Raw genomic sequence first — 11,726 nt, 5'->3', positions numbered from 1 at the left:
TTCCATCTATTTTGGTAATATTAAATATGATAAAATGAATTTGTTTATGTAGAATTTTTCACTCATTATAAATATATTTGGAAGCTCATAACTCTGATTGCCTTTCTCAAATACTGGGAGTTCTTGAGTTGACATATATCTCCTCTATTAAATACTGCACCGTAAAACTTTATTCTCATTTATACGACTTACCTCTTTGCTTTTCGAATCAGCATTTATTTCTCACTTACCTAACTAACGCAACAGTTATTTACCATTTACTAATTACCAAAAATCGCAATCTTTCAAATTAACAACTCTAAGTTTATTCCACTCTTTCTATCCAACAACAGAGATCTCTTCCTTTTGTCGATCACAAACTTCAAAGCAACAACTGCAATATTTCTCAAACTTGATAAACTTTCCCTCAATGCTCCTCTCCCAACGATCATCGTTAAAGTTATTCGACGATGGTAGGAATTCAACGTCGTCAAAGGCCGCTTTGAAACATACTTGATTCTTGGCGATGAGAATGTAAGTGTAGTTTACCATAACTTTTAGTAATACAAATTATTTTAGTCAGTCTAGGTTTATAATTTACAAATTATGATATCGTTGGTATCTATTGTTAGGGTTATAAGGTTGAGGCGGCCATCGATTTGGATCTCATGCCCGTCCTCACTCAAAAGTTTAAGGAAGGAGAGTGGAATTGTATTTCTTTATTTCAAATCATCCATGCGTCTGGCTCATTCAGGAATACTATTAACAACCATTTCATCATCATGCATGAACACACCATTGTAACCAAAATCTTGTCCCGAAACCCTAAGCATATGATGGATTTCATCTCCTTCGACAATATCATCAACCAGAAGATATGCTCTCAGTACTCTGTCGGTTTGTATTCTGAATCATCATGATTTTTTAGAGTGTAATGTTATATCGTATAGTTTTTTAATAGAACGTATTATCACAGACTTGATAGGTGTTATTATCTTTGTTGGTGACTTGAAGAGTTTAGAAGATGATCCTGATGCTTTGGTACATGGACCATGGAGCAATTTGGAAATTGAAATAAAGGACATGAAGTAAGTAGTTAAGTTATTAGCAATATGACCTAAGGAATATCAGTCACTAATGATATGTATATTATATTTTCAAATAGCTTCAGAGAAATTACAGTTGAGATGACTGGAAGAACAGCAGTGGCATTTTGGAGAAAGTGGGAAGAAATTGGAACATATGAAACGGTGTTGACTCTTAGGATGTTTTGCGTTTTCTATGATTCTCAAGGTTAGTCATATTTACTTTGCTGAATTAACATCAATGATACCTAATGTTTTAATGATCCTCATATGAAAAAATGATTAATATATAGGATTATATTTTGTTATAGGCGGCTTCTTCATCAGAAATGCTGGTGACCAATCTAAAGTACTTTTTAATCCACATATTAAAGAAGTTTCCGATTTTCTACATTGGTATAACACTATTCTCAGTAAACCTCTATTCATTTTACATTGTGTTTGTGGTTTAGGTAATTGTATTGGTTCAATTTTTCAGGTTACCATTTACTGATATCCATGGAGATCCAAGCTGGCCGTAAAATCTTACATCAACTCCGATTTTATTTATTCTTAAACTCTACTATATCTGTTTCAATTCCCCTATATTTGAGGATAATGTTGAAACTTTTACTTTTTTTGATGAATCTTTAGAGATTTAGTCGGTTTATGGTTTTTATCTTATTTTTATGAACATTGCTTATAATTATGCTTTTTAAACTTCTCATAATATTTATTAAAATACGCTAATTATTTGCTATTAATGGTGTTATATCAATTTCTGAGTTTGTGTAAACATGTACTTTTAATTTAGGTTCTTAATTTTTGGTTTAGAAAGATAATAATAGTATAAATTATAATGAGTGTTAAATGGAAGATTACTATATCTTATAACAAACCTATTGTTACCATGAACAGAAATGCAATTATAGAAGTTGATATATTGTATATATTATGGCCATTGTAATTTACCAAACCCGATATTTGATGATATAATGACCCAATATACGTTTTATTTAGAATTTCTGGCTGGAAATCTTTGAAACCCTAAATTATTGCCCTCTTGATAAGTTTCCAATATATATACAAACACTAACAACTTATTTAGTCTTCACATCTTATCGGAAAATGGAACCACTTGATTACATTGAAGACTTGAATAACAGCTCAACTGAATGGTGCATCCGTGTGAAACTCGTGAGAAAGTGGTTTGAGTATATACCACATCAGGGCGTAACATTAGAATTGGTTCTTGCTGATGCGAAGGTAAAATTTATCTTTAATGGTATCACTAATAAACTCCATTAATTCACATATATTCTGACGTCTACCAAAATATTCAAATTCTTTCATTAGTAAAGGACCATACAATACACGCTCAGGTTAGACAAAATTTTCATGATTTATTTGAACCTCTGCTAATTGTCAAGAGGTTATGCAGAAATGAAAGCAGAGATTCAAACTGTTTTTTAATCCAATTTATAATATCCACCTCCGTCAAGAAAATTCCATCTGTTCAAGGTTTGTTATTTGTATTATTTATATCGATTATAAAAAAATACATATTTGGTATTAAATTTTATTATACATTTTTTGTAGTTACCAGAACAGCAATTAATGGACTACGATGCTCCTACGAATAATTCATGTTATTATACATAATAATTTCGTGTTTTAAATTTATTTGCATCTTTGATTTTTCCTTTCTAAACCAACAAAATTTTTTTTATTAATGTCATTTCTCGATTCACCGTTAATTGACTTAATGATTACAAGAACTATGACATGTTCTTTATACCGAATTATCACAATTTCTCTAACAAGATACATCGTCACAATTATGAGTTCTTTCGGTAGTATATGTGATCTTCATTTTTTTCTTTCTTCATAAAACAGAAATAGGATACATACAACACTGAGCATAAAATTTATGCTCATCATACCACACACTATAAACTATCAATATTGTACAATTCGACCCAATACAATTAACACTATATCCAATAACATTAAAATTTTATAAAACGTTTAAGCCCGCACATGCGTGCGGCCAGTATCCTAGTGTTATTATAAATCATCTTAAAAAATTGGGGTTCTTTCACATATGACCCACAAATTGAAGTCAAATGCAAATCTAAACTCTTTTTTCTCTCTTTTCAACATTAGCCATTTCTCCCTACTATCTCCCTAAAGCCACATATAATACCGTAAATGCCATTCTTTTTATAATTATCGATTTTTTAAAGAAATTTTAAAAAGACACAACCATCCTATGATATATCAAGTATTCACGAAAATGCCATCATCTTCAATTTCGTCATCTACCATTACCAACCAAAATTGAAGCTCTTAATGCTTGCCCATCTGCATTTGAAGCTCTAAATGCTTATTTGGCCGCTCAGAACTTCCTTCTATCTTCAAATTTCTCTCCAGTTTCATCTAAAAATCTCTTTCATGGCTGACATTGATATGTTTGAATTCGCAAATCATATATTTTGTGAGATTCTTGGATAACCGAGTTCTGAGCTGGTTTGCTTTCGGTGCATTTCAAAAATTCTGAGCTTTTGTCAAAGTTAACCGAGTACAAACTGGAAGGAGGTAAACATCTAATTCTTTTCTTTAACATTGGGCTATGTTTCACAAAAGTATACTTCTTTTACAGTCTACTAGTCAACGCAAAAGGTTAGATTTGCAATTGACCTTTTGATATTTTTTTGAAAGTAGACTTCTTTGTAAGTCTGTGAATTTTCATTTGAATACAAAAAAAACATCGTGTAGACTTCTATTTCAGTATGTGGAAAAGCGAGGTTGGTTTTGCATTTGACCAAAAAATGTTATACTTTGACTTTTGTTGCAGACTTCGTTGAGAAGTCTGAGATATCGAAGTTTGACCTGAAAGGTTATTTTGCATTTGACCAAGATGTTGACCACATTTGACTGTTCCAGCAGACTACTAAAGAAGTCTGCTACAAATTAAATTAATAGCAGACTGCTAAAGAAGTCTGCTATTAATTTAATTCAGAATTGGTCAAATGCAAAAATAACCTTTCAGCAGACTTGTAAAGAAGTCTGCTACGAAAGTCAAACATTTGGTCAATTGCAGAAATAACCTGGAGCAGACTTCGATTATCGTGTAGACTTCTTCAGTAGACTTCAATACAATAGAAGACTTCTTACCTCTTACAGCATACTTCAAAAGAAGTCTGCTGTAAAGTCAAACATTTGGTCAATTGCAGAAAAACCTTTTTCTTTTGCAGACTTCATATAGAAGTCTTCTAGAGAAAGTCAGACTTTGGTCAATTGCAAAAATAACCCCATCTTTTTGGTAGACTTCTATGTGAAATATACCTGGTGGAGTTTTGCTGGAAGTCTGCATTTGTTTTTTTTTTAAATAGCATTTTTTTTTAACTTTTGTGTGATGAATTTTTATTTTATTTTTATTCTTGTATGTTACTTATAGTTCCTTCACCTGTATGAGTTTGGTATGCTTATGTGTTATACATAAATAGTTATGATTTTTCTAGATTTGAAAGGTAATTAGCACATATTAGCAGACTTCATAAGCAGTCTGCTTATGAAGTCTGCTGGGACGAAGGAGAATAACACAGCAGACTACAATAGAAGTCTGCCTAATTATTTTAATAAAAAATTCGCTTTCGAATAAATGGCATATGTTAAAATAAATTTCTTGTTTGGACATTTTGATTTCCCTTTTTTTGTTACACATACGTGAGTTTCACGTTGATATGTGTTATAATTACAAAGTGATGAATTTTCTTGAATGTTTAGGCTTTTAGCCGATTATAGCTGTCTGCTCTATGTTACTTGGAAAACACGGTTTCTAATGTGGTTTACCTTTTTTTGCAGATGCCGACTCAGTTGCCTGTTGTATTTGGAGACTGGGTTATGGGTGCTCAGTTGTGGCATTTTGTGGTGGATAATCACAAAGGAGGGAGGTTGTTCTTCTTGAATGATGGTTGTACACATGGAGAACTCCTAGCTATGGCTTTAGGTGATTACATGCTGGATGAAAAAACTGACAGCGTGTCTATCACTTATGCATTGTCAGATTCAATGTTAGCAAACATGGCTCCAGATACCCCTCCTATGCATATTACAAATGATAGACAAGTACAGAGCTTGATTGGGTTGAGTAAGACGCATGTTATATGTCTTTGTGTATCTAGTCGCAAGGACCACGATGGACGTACTGGTGGTCTTGACGCTGCTGATGGGTTTTCTGTTGAAGGTGGAATCAAACTACAGAGGAAAGTGAAGATGAAAATGTTGATGAGTATGATGATGATGAGATAAACGATGACATCAAAAACGATCCAGTAAAAGAGGAAGACGGTACTGACTCTGATGATCAGGACTACAACCAATATGAGAAAGTGAAGGATGAGGATTCAAATTCGGATTCAAAGGGTGAGTGGATTGAAGAACCGGTTAAGGCTCCTCAAAGAGGATATGAAAGAAACTGGGTTGATAAAATAAAAGTAAACGGAAGTTTTGCTACAAAAGACGAGCTCATTTCAGAGATAAGGTTGACGGCTGTTATGTTGAAGTTTGCATTCAGAACTGATAAGTCATCGAAACGTCTGTTTGTTGTTAAATGTGCTGTTAAAGGATGCCAATGGAGAGTTAGAGCAGCTGTAAAGAATGAAGCAAAGACGTTTTGGGTCACAAAATATGTCAAAACTTATACCTGTTCTGTTTCAGATCAGTTGGCTCACCGAAAGCATACAACTCCAAGATATATTGGGAAGTTATTTATAGAGTGTGTGGGAATAATTAATGGGATTACTGCGCAACACATCAAAGATTCAATGCAGGTGATGTTTGGACTGAAAATAGACTACACAACTTCGTATAGAGCTTTGATGTATGCACAAGAATGTGTGAGGGAAACCCCTGAGGATGGATATAGCCGACTGCCTTCTTATTTGCATCTGATCGCTGAAGCAAATCTAGGTGCTATAACTGTCCTTGAACGCGACAGTCAGAATAGGTTTAAATACCTATTCCTAGGCTTCAGAGCCTCCATAGCTGGTTTTCAATATCTCAGACGGGTCATTGTTGTCGATGGGTGTCATCTGACTGAAAAGTATGAAGGGACTCTGCTAGTGGCGACAGCACAAGATGTTAACTTCCAGATACTTCCACTAGCTTTTGGAATAGTGGACTCTGAGAATGATTTCGCATGGGAATAGTTTTTTACAAAATTGCGGGAGTGTTTTACAGACGAGTATCCGTTGGTGATAGTTTCAGACAGGCATCATTCCATTAAGAAGGCATGTGAGACTGTTTTACCGTGGGTAACACGCGGGATATGCTATTATCATCTGCAACACAATATAATCACTAAGTTTAAGGGGAATCATCTTATGTACTTGGTCAAACGTGTTGCGTATGCATATACAGTTCATGATTTTAATTGGTATATGGATGAGATAAGGCATATAAAACCTGAGCTTACAACGTACCTGGAGGAAGCAGGCATTCAGTTGTGGTCAAGAGTTCACTTTCCGAGTGATAGATACAATATAAAGACGAGCAACATCGCAGAGTCTATCAACTCCGCTCTTAAACGGTAAACGAATGTACAGTAAAAACCGGCGACACTGCAGAGATAAATTTTCGCAGTCGGTAGTTTTTTTTTTACTGATGTTGTGTTAATACAGTGTTAGAAACGCTTATCTAAGTCCATAGAAACCTATTTAACCATTGTACCGGTTCAATAACCGTCGTACCGGTTCAATTCGATCCAGTAGCATCGATTAGATTTGGTTTACCGTACTGTTTTTTTTTTAAAACGCAATTGATTTAGCCTTAAATTGTTATAGCTGGTTTGCAATATAATTTTGTTACTGTCGATGAATTTATTCTACGTATTAAGTCTGCATAAGAAATCTGCCTATTAAGTCTGCATAAGAAGTCTGCCTAGTAAGTCTGCTAGTAAACAAATATGTCAGAAACATATTTTCATATATTAAACAGTACAATCCAACATAAAATAATTAAACATTTGTTCATACATATTCTCTTTCGAGAACAACTACGATCGAGTTAAACAAACACCAAGAAAAACAATAACAACAATCAGGATTCCACCAGCCACCATCGCATGATTCAACTTCAAGCCTCCCAAACGTGGCTCCAAAAGTTGGTCCCTTAGTTGTGGTATATCTGCATCCAAGCTCATAATCCTGCGACGCATTGTCTCTATTGCTGGCTTATCAATACAATTATGTACAGCTTGACAATCACCAATTTTGAAGTAATGAATGGAGTCTGATTGTTGCTCCACAACCAACCTAAGCTCTTGAAACTCCTTGGTCATAGCTTCATCCTACCATTTGAATATATGGTAGCCACCATCCTATACAAACACTCAGAACCCATCACAAACCATCACAAAGGGAAACAATCACAAACCATAACTATTCAACAAACTTTCACAAACCAATACAGCAAACGACTTATTACCTCATTATTACGGCATCCGTAGAACCTTCTACCTAGATTCAGGTATGTGGAAGATGTCTAGAGCACTGGCACCAAACCGCAGTAACAACGGATAGGAAATCCAAAATTTCCACCAGATAGACGTCGAGCAGTCAAACTCATACATTCTCTCGAGCTGCTTGAAGGTTGAGTATAGCTGTATTGACCCATTCCAGCTAAAACGATTTTTTATGTAAGAAATGCATGCTTTTGGAAAAATTATATATAGACTTCAAGCTAAAGGAAAAAATGACATGAAAACAAAAACAAAAAAAAAATAAAAATAATAACTTTGCAGCTAAAAAACAAAATAACAAAAACAAACTTTCCAAACAAGTATTTCTTACTTGCTAAAAAACAAAATAACAAAAAACTTACATCTTATAATAAACAAATATTTTTACTTACTTGCTCATGGGATTGGGCTTAGATCTGTGAAAAAAAATAGTAAAGCAAAATGACAAATTTGAAAGGACAACTTTTAAAGGAAAAATTTGAAAGGACAATGGAACAAACAAGTAAACAATAAGATAAAAACTAAACAGAGAATGTAATGGTGAAGAACTCACAGATCTGGAGAAAGAAATAAGAACGATGAAGAAGTCGGGTGATTCTGCAGCAATAATATATCTAGTGAGATATATGAAACAACATATGCATCAGAAACGAAAAAGAAGAGATGTAGTAGGAGGGTGAGTAATAAGGCTTACCAGCTGAAAAATGCCGAGAGGAGGATGAAGACGCCGCCAGATATCTGCATCAGAAACCATATAAGAGTTCAATAGATGGAAGGGGAGTAGAATAAATGGGGAGTGCCAGGAAAAGCTTACTGCAAGAGAGAGTCGCGGCGAGAGAGACCAGAGTGCAGCGCTGTTTTATAGTGATCTAGGGTTTTTTATTTATGGTTACAGCTGGTAAATTTCTTTATATACTATGTTAAAAAAATTCTGGTTAGGTTAATTATTTACGGTTTCTATCAATATTTAATTTTGATTTCGGTTCCGGTTTGAAAAGACTTCGATCCGTAGTCTGGAAACCACAATTAAACCCCATATTGAATAAGTTTATATTTGTTGTTCTAAATTGATTCGGTTATATTATATTTTTACTTATAAACCTCATAATTGCTTATATATGATTTATGAAAACAAATTTCCGCTTGCAAATTTTTTATATAATTCTAAAATTAAATTATACAGTTTACATTTATAGTAGACTTCTTTACAGTCTGCTCATCAGACTTATAAAGTGAGCAGACTTATAAAGAAGTCTGCAACCCTAGTTTAGAATTATTCACTTTTGATGTTTATCTTAGCTGGTTTAAAATGATTCATTTTTATTAAATACTAATTTATATAGATCATACTTGTTGACATTTGATTTATAGAAACAAATTTCAGTTTAAATTATTTTTATATAATTTTAAAATTTAAATATAAGATTTAATAATATAGCAGACTTCTTTACAGTCTGCTCAGCAGACTTATAAAGAAGTCTACAATCCTAGTTTGTAATTATTCACTTTTGATGTTTATCTTAGATGGTTTAAAATGATTCATTTTTATTAAATTATAATTAATATAGATCATACTTGTTGATATTTGATTTATAGAAATAATTTTCAGTTTAAATTTTTTTTATATAATTTTAAAATGTAAATATAAGATTTAATAATATTCCAGACTTCTTTATAAGTCTGCGGAGAAGACTTCATTAATATTTGCAGCTTCGCATAGTTAAAATCGTAACTGAGTCATCCGTTTTTTTGTTTACTCATGTAGGAGATGATAATAATTTCTCTACCCCTCTGACATATTTTTGCAAGAGGTTGAATTTGGGGTATACTTTTGCATTTGGATTCAAATTGTGGCCTATTTTTGGCAATTCCCCTTAAAAAATTAATTTAAAATATATATTGAATATTATTAAATAATCTAGAGTTATATACTTTTTTTGAGTTATATAAAATTTTAATAGATATCCATCAATATTTTTAGTTATTTTTTTATCAACATATTTTAATTAGTTATAACATAAATTCTTGTTTAACATTAACATAAATGTTAGTTAAGAATCAATTAATAAAAAAACTTTTTATTTTCTTTGAGTAGTTCAAAATTTAATATTAAATTTATTAATTAAAATTTAAGTGAATATATGTCATTCTCTCCGCTGGAGAGAGTTTGCCCTCTTTATATATAAGATATTAATAATCGAATGGATAATTAATTCATCTTAACAGAAATTTAATTTCTGAAAGTAATTTCATTTTTGATTTTATAAAATTAATTTATTTTTTACAAAATTTAAAAAATATTTGGAAAATGGTAGAAATAATTCGTAGGAAATATGTAGGTAATATTTTGTAAGAAATTGGAATGAATTAAACCGAAGGAAAATGGAAGTAATTTGGAAGTATTAATCTTCGGTATGTTTTTTTGAAGCTCATATTTATTGCTGCCCCATGAATTTATGTTTGTCATGGTGGCTTATTATTAAGGGAATATAATAACATTTCCAAACAAAAAAAAATGTCCAATTCACTCTTTAATAATTATTTTTCTATCCAACATGTTTTTATTTGAAAATGTTATTACATTCCCTCAATAATAAGCCACCATTACAAACATAGATTCATGAGGCAGCAATAAACCTAAATTAAGTACTTCAAAGAAACAGACCGAAGAAAACAATGCAACATCCTCCATGTTAAACTGAGAAACAGACCAAACTGAGAAACTTCCTCCATGTTAAACTCTTCTGGTTTAGAACACTACAAGAAAATATCTCATATTCTTTAGAAAATCCTGACAAAATATTTGGTAGGAAATTTGTATAATCAATTTCTAAGAAAGTATGACGAAAAATAGAAGTGATGGAAAATTGATAGGAAATTTCTTACGAAAATAAAGCAACAAAAAAGGTAGGGTATTTCCTACCAATAACTTACCATATTTATATACATAGAAAATTCGGTCAAAATTTGAAAAGAAAGTAATAGGACCTAATTGACCGTTATGCTGGTGAATATTTCGTCGAGTATTTTCTATCCATTTTTGATGAAATTTTATCTGTAAAAAAACTGTAGGAATTCTGTAGGCACATTTCACCTTTTGGGTTGTCCCACATCGAGAACATGGGATGATCTAGATGATGAAGCTCCACTATAAATAAGAGTCTTTTATCTTCTCATTCATTAGTCTTCGTCTTTTCTAAATACTAGGTGAATACCCGCACATAACGTACAGGTTTTTCTTTTCAACTATTTCAAATTTGTATTTTTTATATTTTCAGAAAAATTAATATAATCATCATCTGTTACTTGTTAGTATGTTATTATAAACAATCTTAAAAAATCAATTTAAATTATATATTGTATATTATTAAGTAATCTAGAGTTATATAAATTTTTTTTGGTTATATAAAAATTTAATAGATATCCATCAATATTTTTAATTAGTTTTTTTGTCAACATATTTTTAATTAGTTATAACATAAATTCTTGTTTAACATTGACATAAATGTTAGTTCAGAGTCAATTAATAAAAAAAAATTTTCATTTTCTTTAAGTAGTTTAAAATTAATTTTAAATTTATTAACTTAAATTTAAGTGAACATGTGTCATTCTCTCAAGCTGGAGAGTTGGCCCTCTTTTATATATAAGATATTAATAATTGAATTGATAATTAATTCATCTTTAATAGAAATTTAATTTTTGAAATTAATTTAATTTTTTGATTTTATTAAATTATTTTTTTTTCTTACAAAATCTGAAAAATGGTAGGAAAATGGTAGGAGTCTTTCGTAGGAAATATGCAGATAATGTTTCGTAAGAAATTGGAAGGAATTAAACCGAAGGAAAATAGAAGTAATTTAGAAGTATTAATCTTCGATCTGTTTTTTTGAAGTAATTAATTTATATTTATTGCTGCCTCATGAATTTATGTTTGTATGCTGCCTTAAAAGAGACACTGAATTTGATCTAAATGGTATGCCTCCGGTTCTACAGCCATCAGTTCGGCAGGAGAAGAAGAGCCGGCGAAGAAAGCAAAGAAGAAAAGATGTACTTGGTTGGGGGGATCGACTCACGATCATTGGAAATGTATATATGTGGGGGTGTCCAACTTGGCAGTGAAGGGCGGAGTCCACGACTTTTCAAATTCGCAGAGTGAAGAA

This window comes from Eutrema salsugineum, unplaced genomic scaffold, assembly GCF_000478725.1.
Source record: "Eutrema salsugineum unplaced genomic scaffold, Eutsalg1_0 scaffold_11, whole genome shotgun sequence".
NCBI lineage: Eukaryota > Viridiplantae > Streptophyta > Magnoliopsida > Brassicales > Brassicaceae > Eutrema > Eutrema salsugineum.
Note: the sequence above shows the minus strand (reverse complement) of the source record.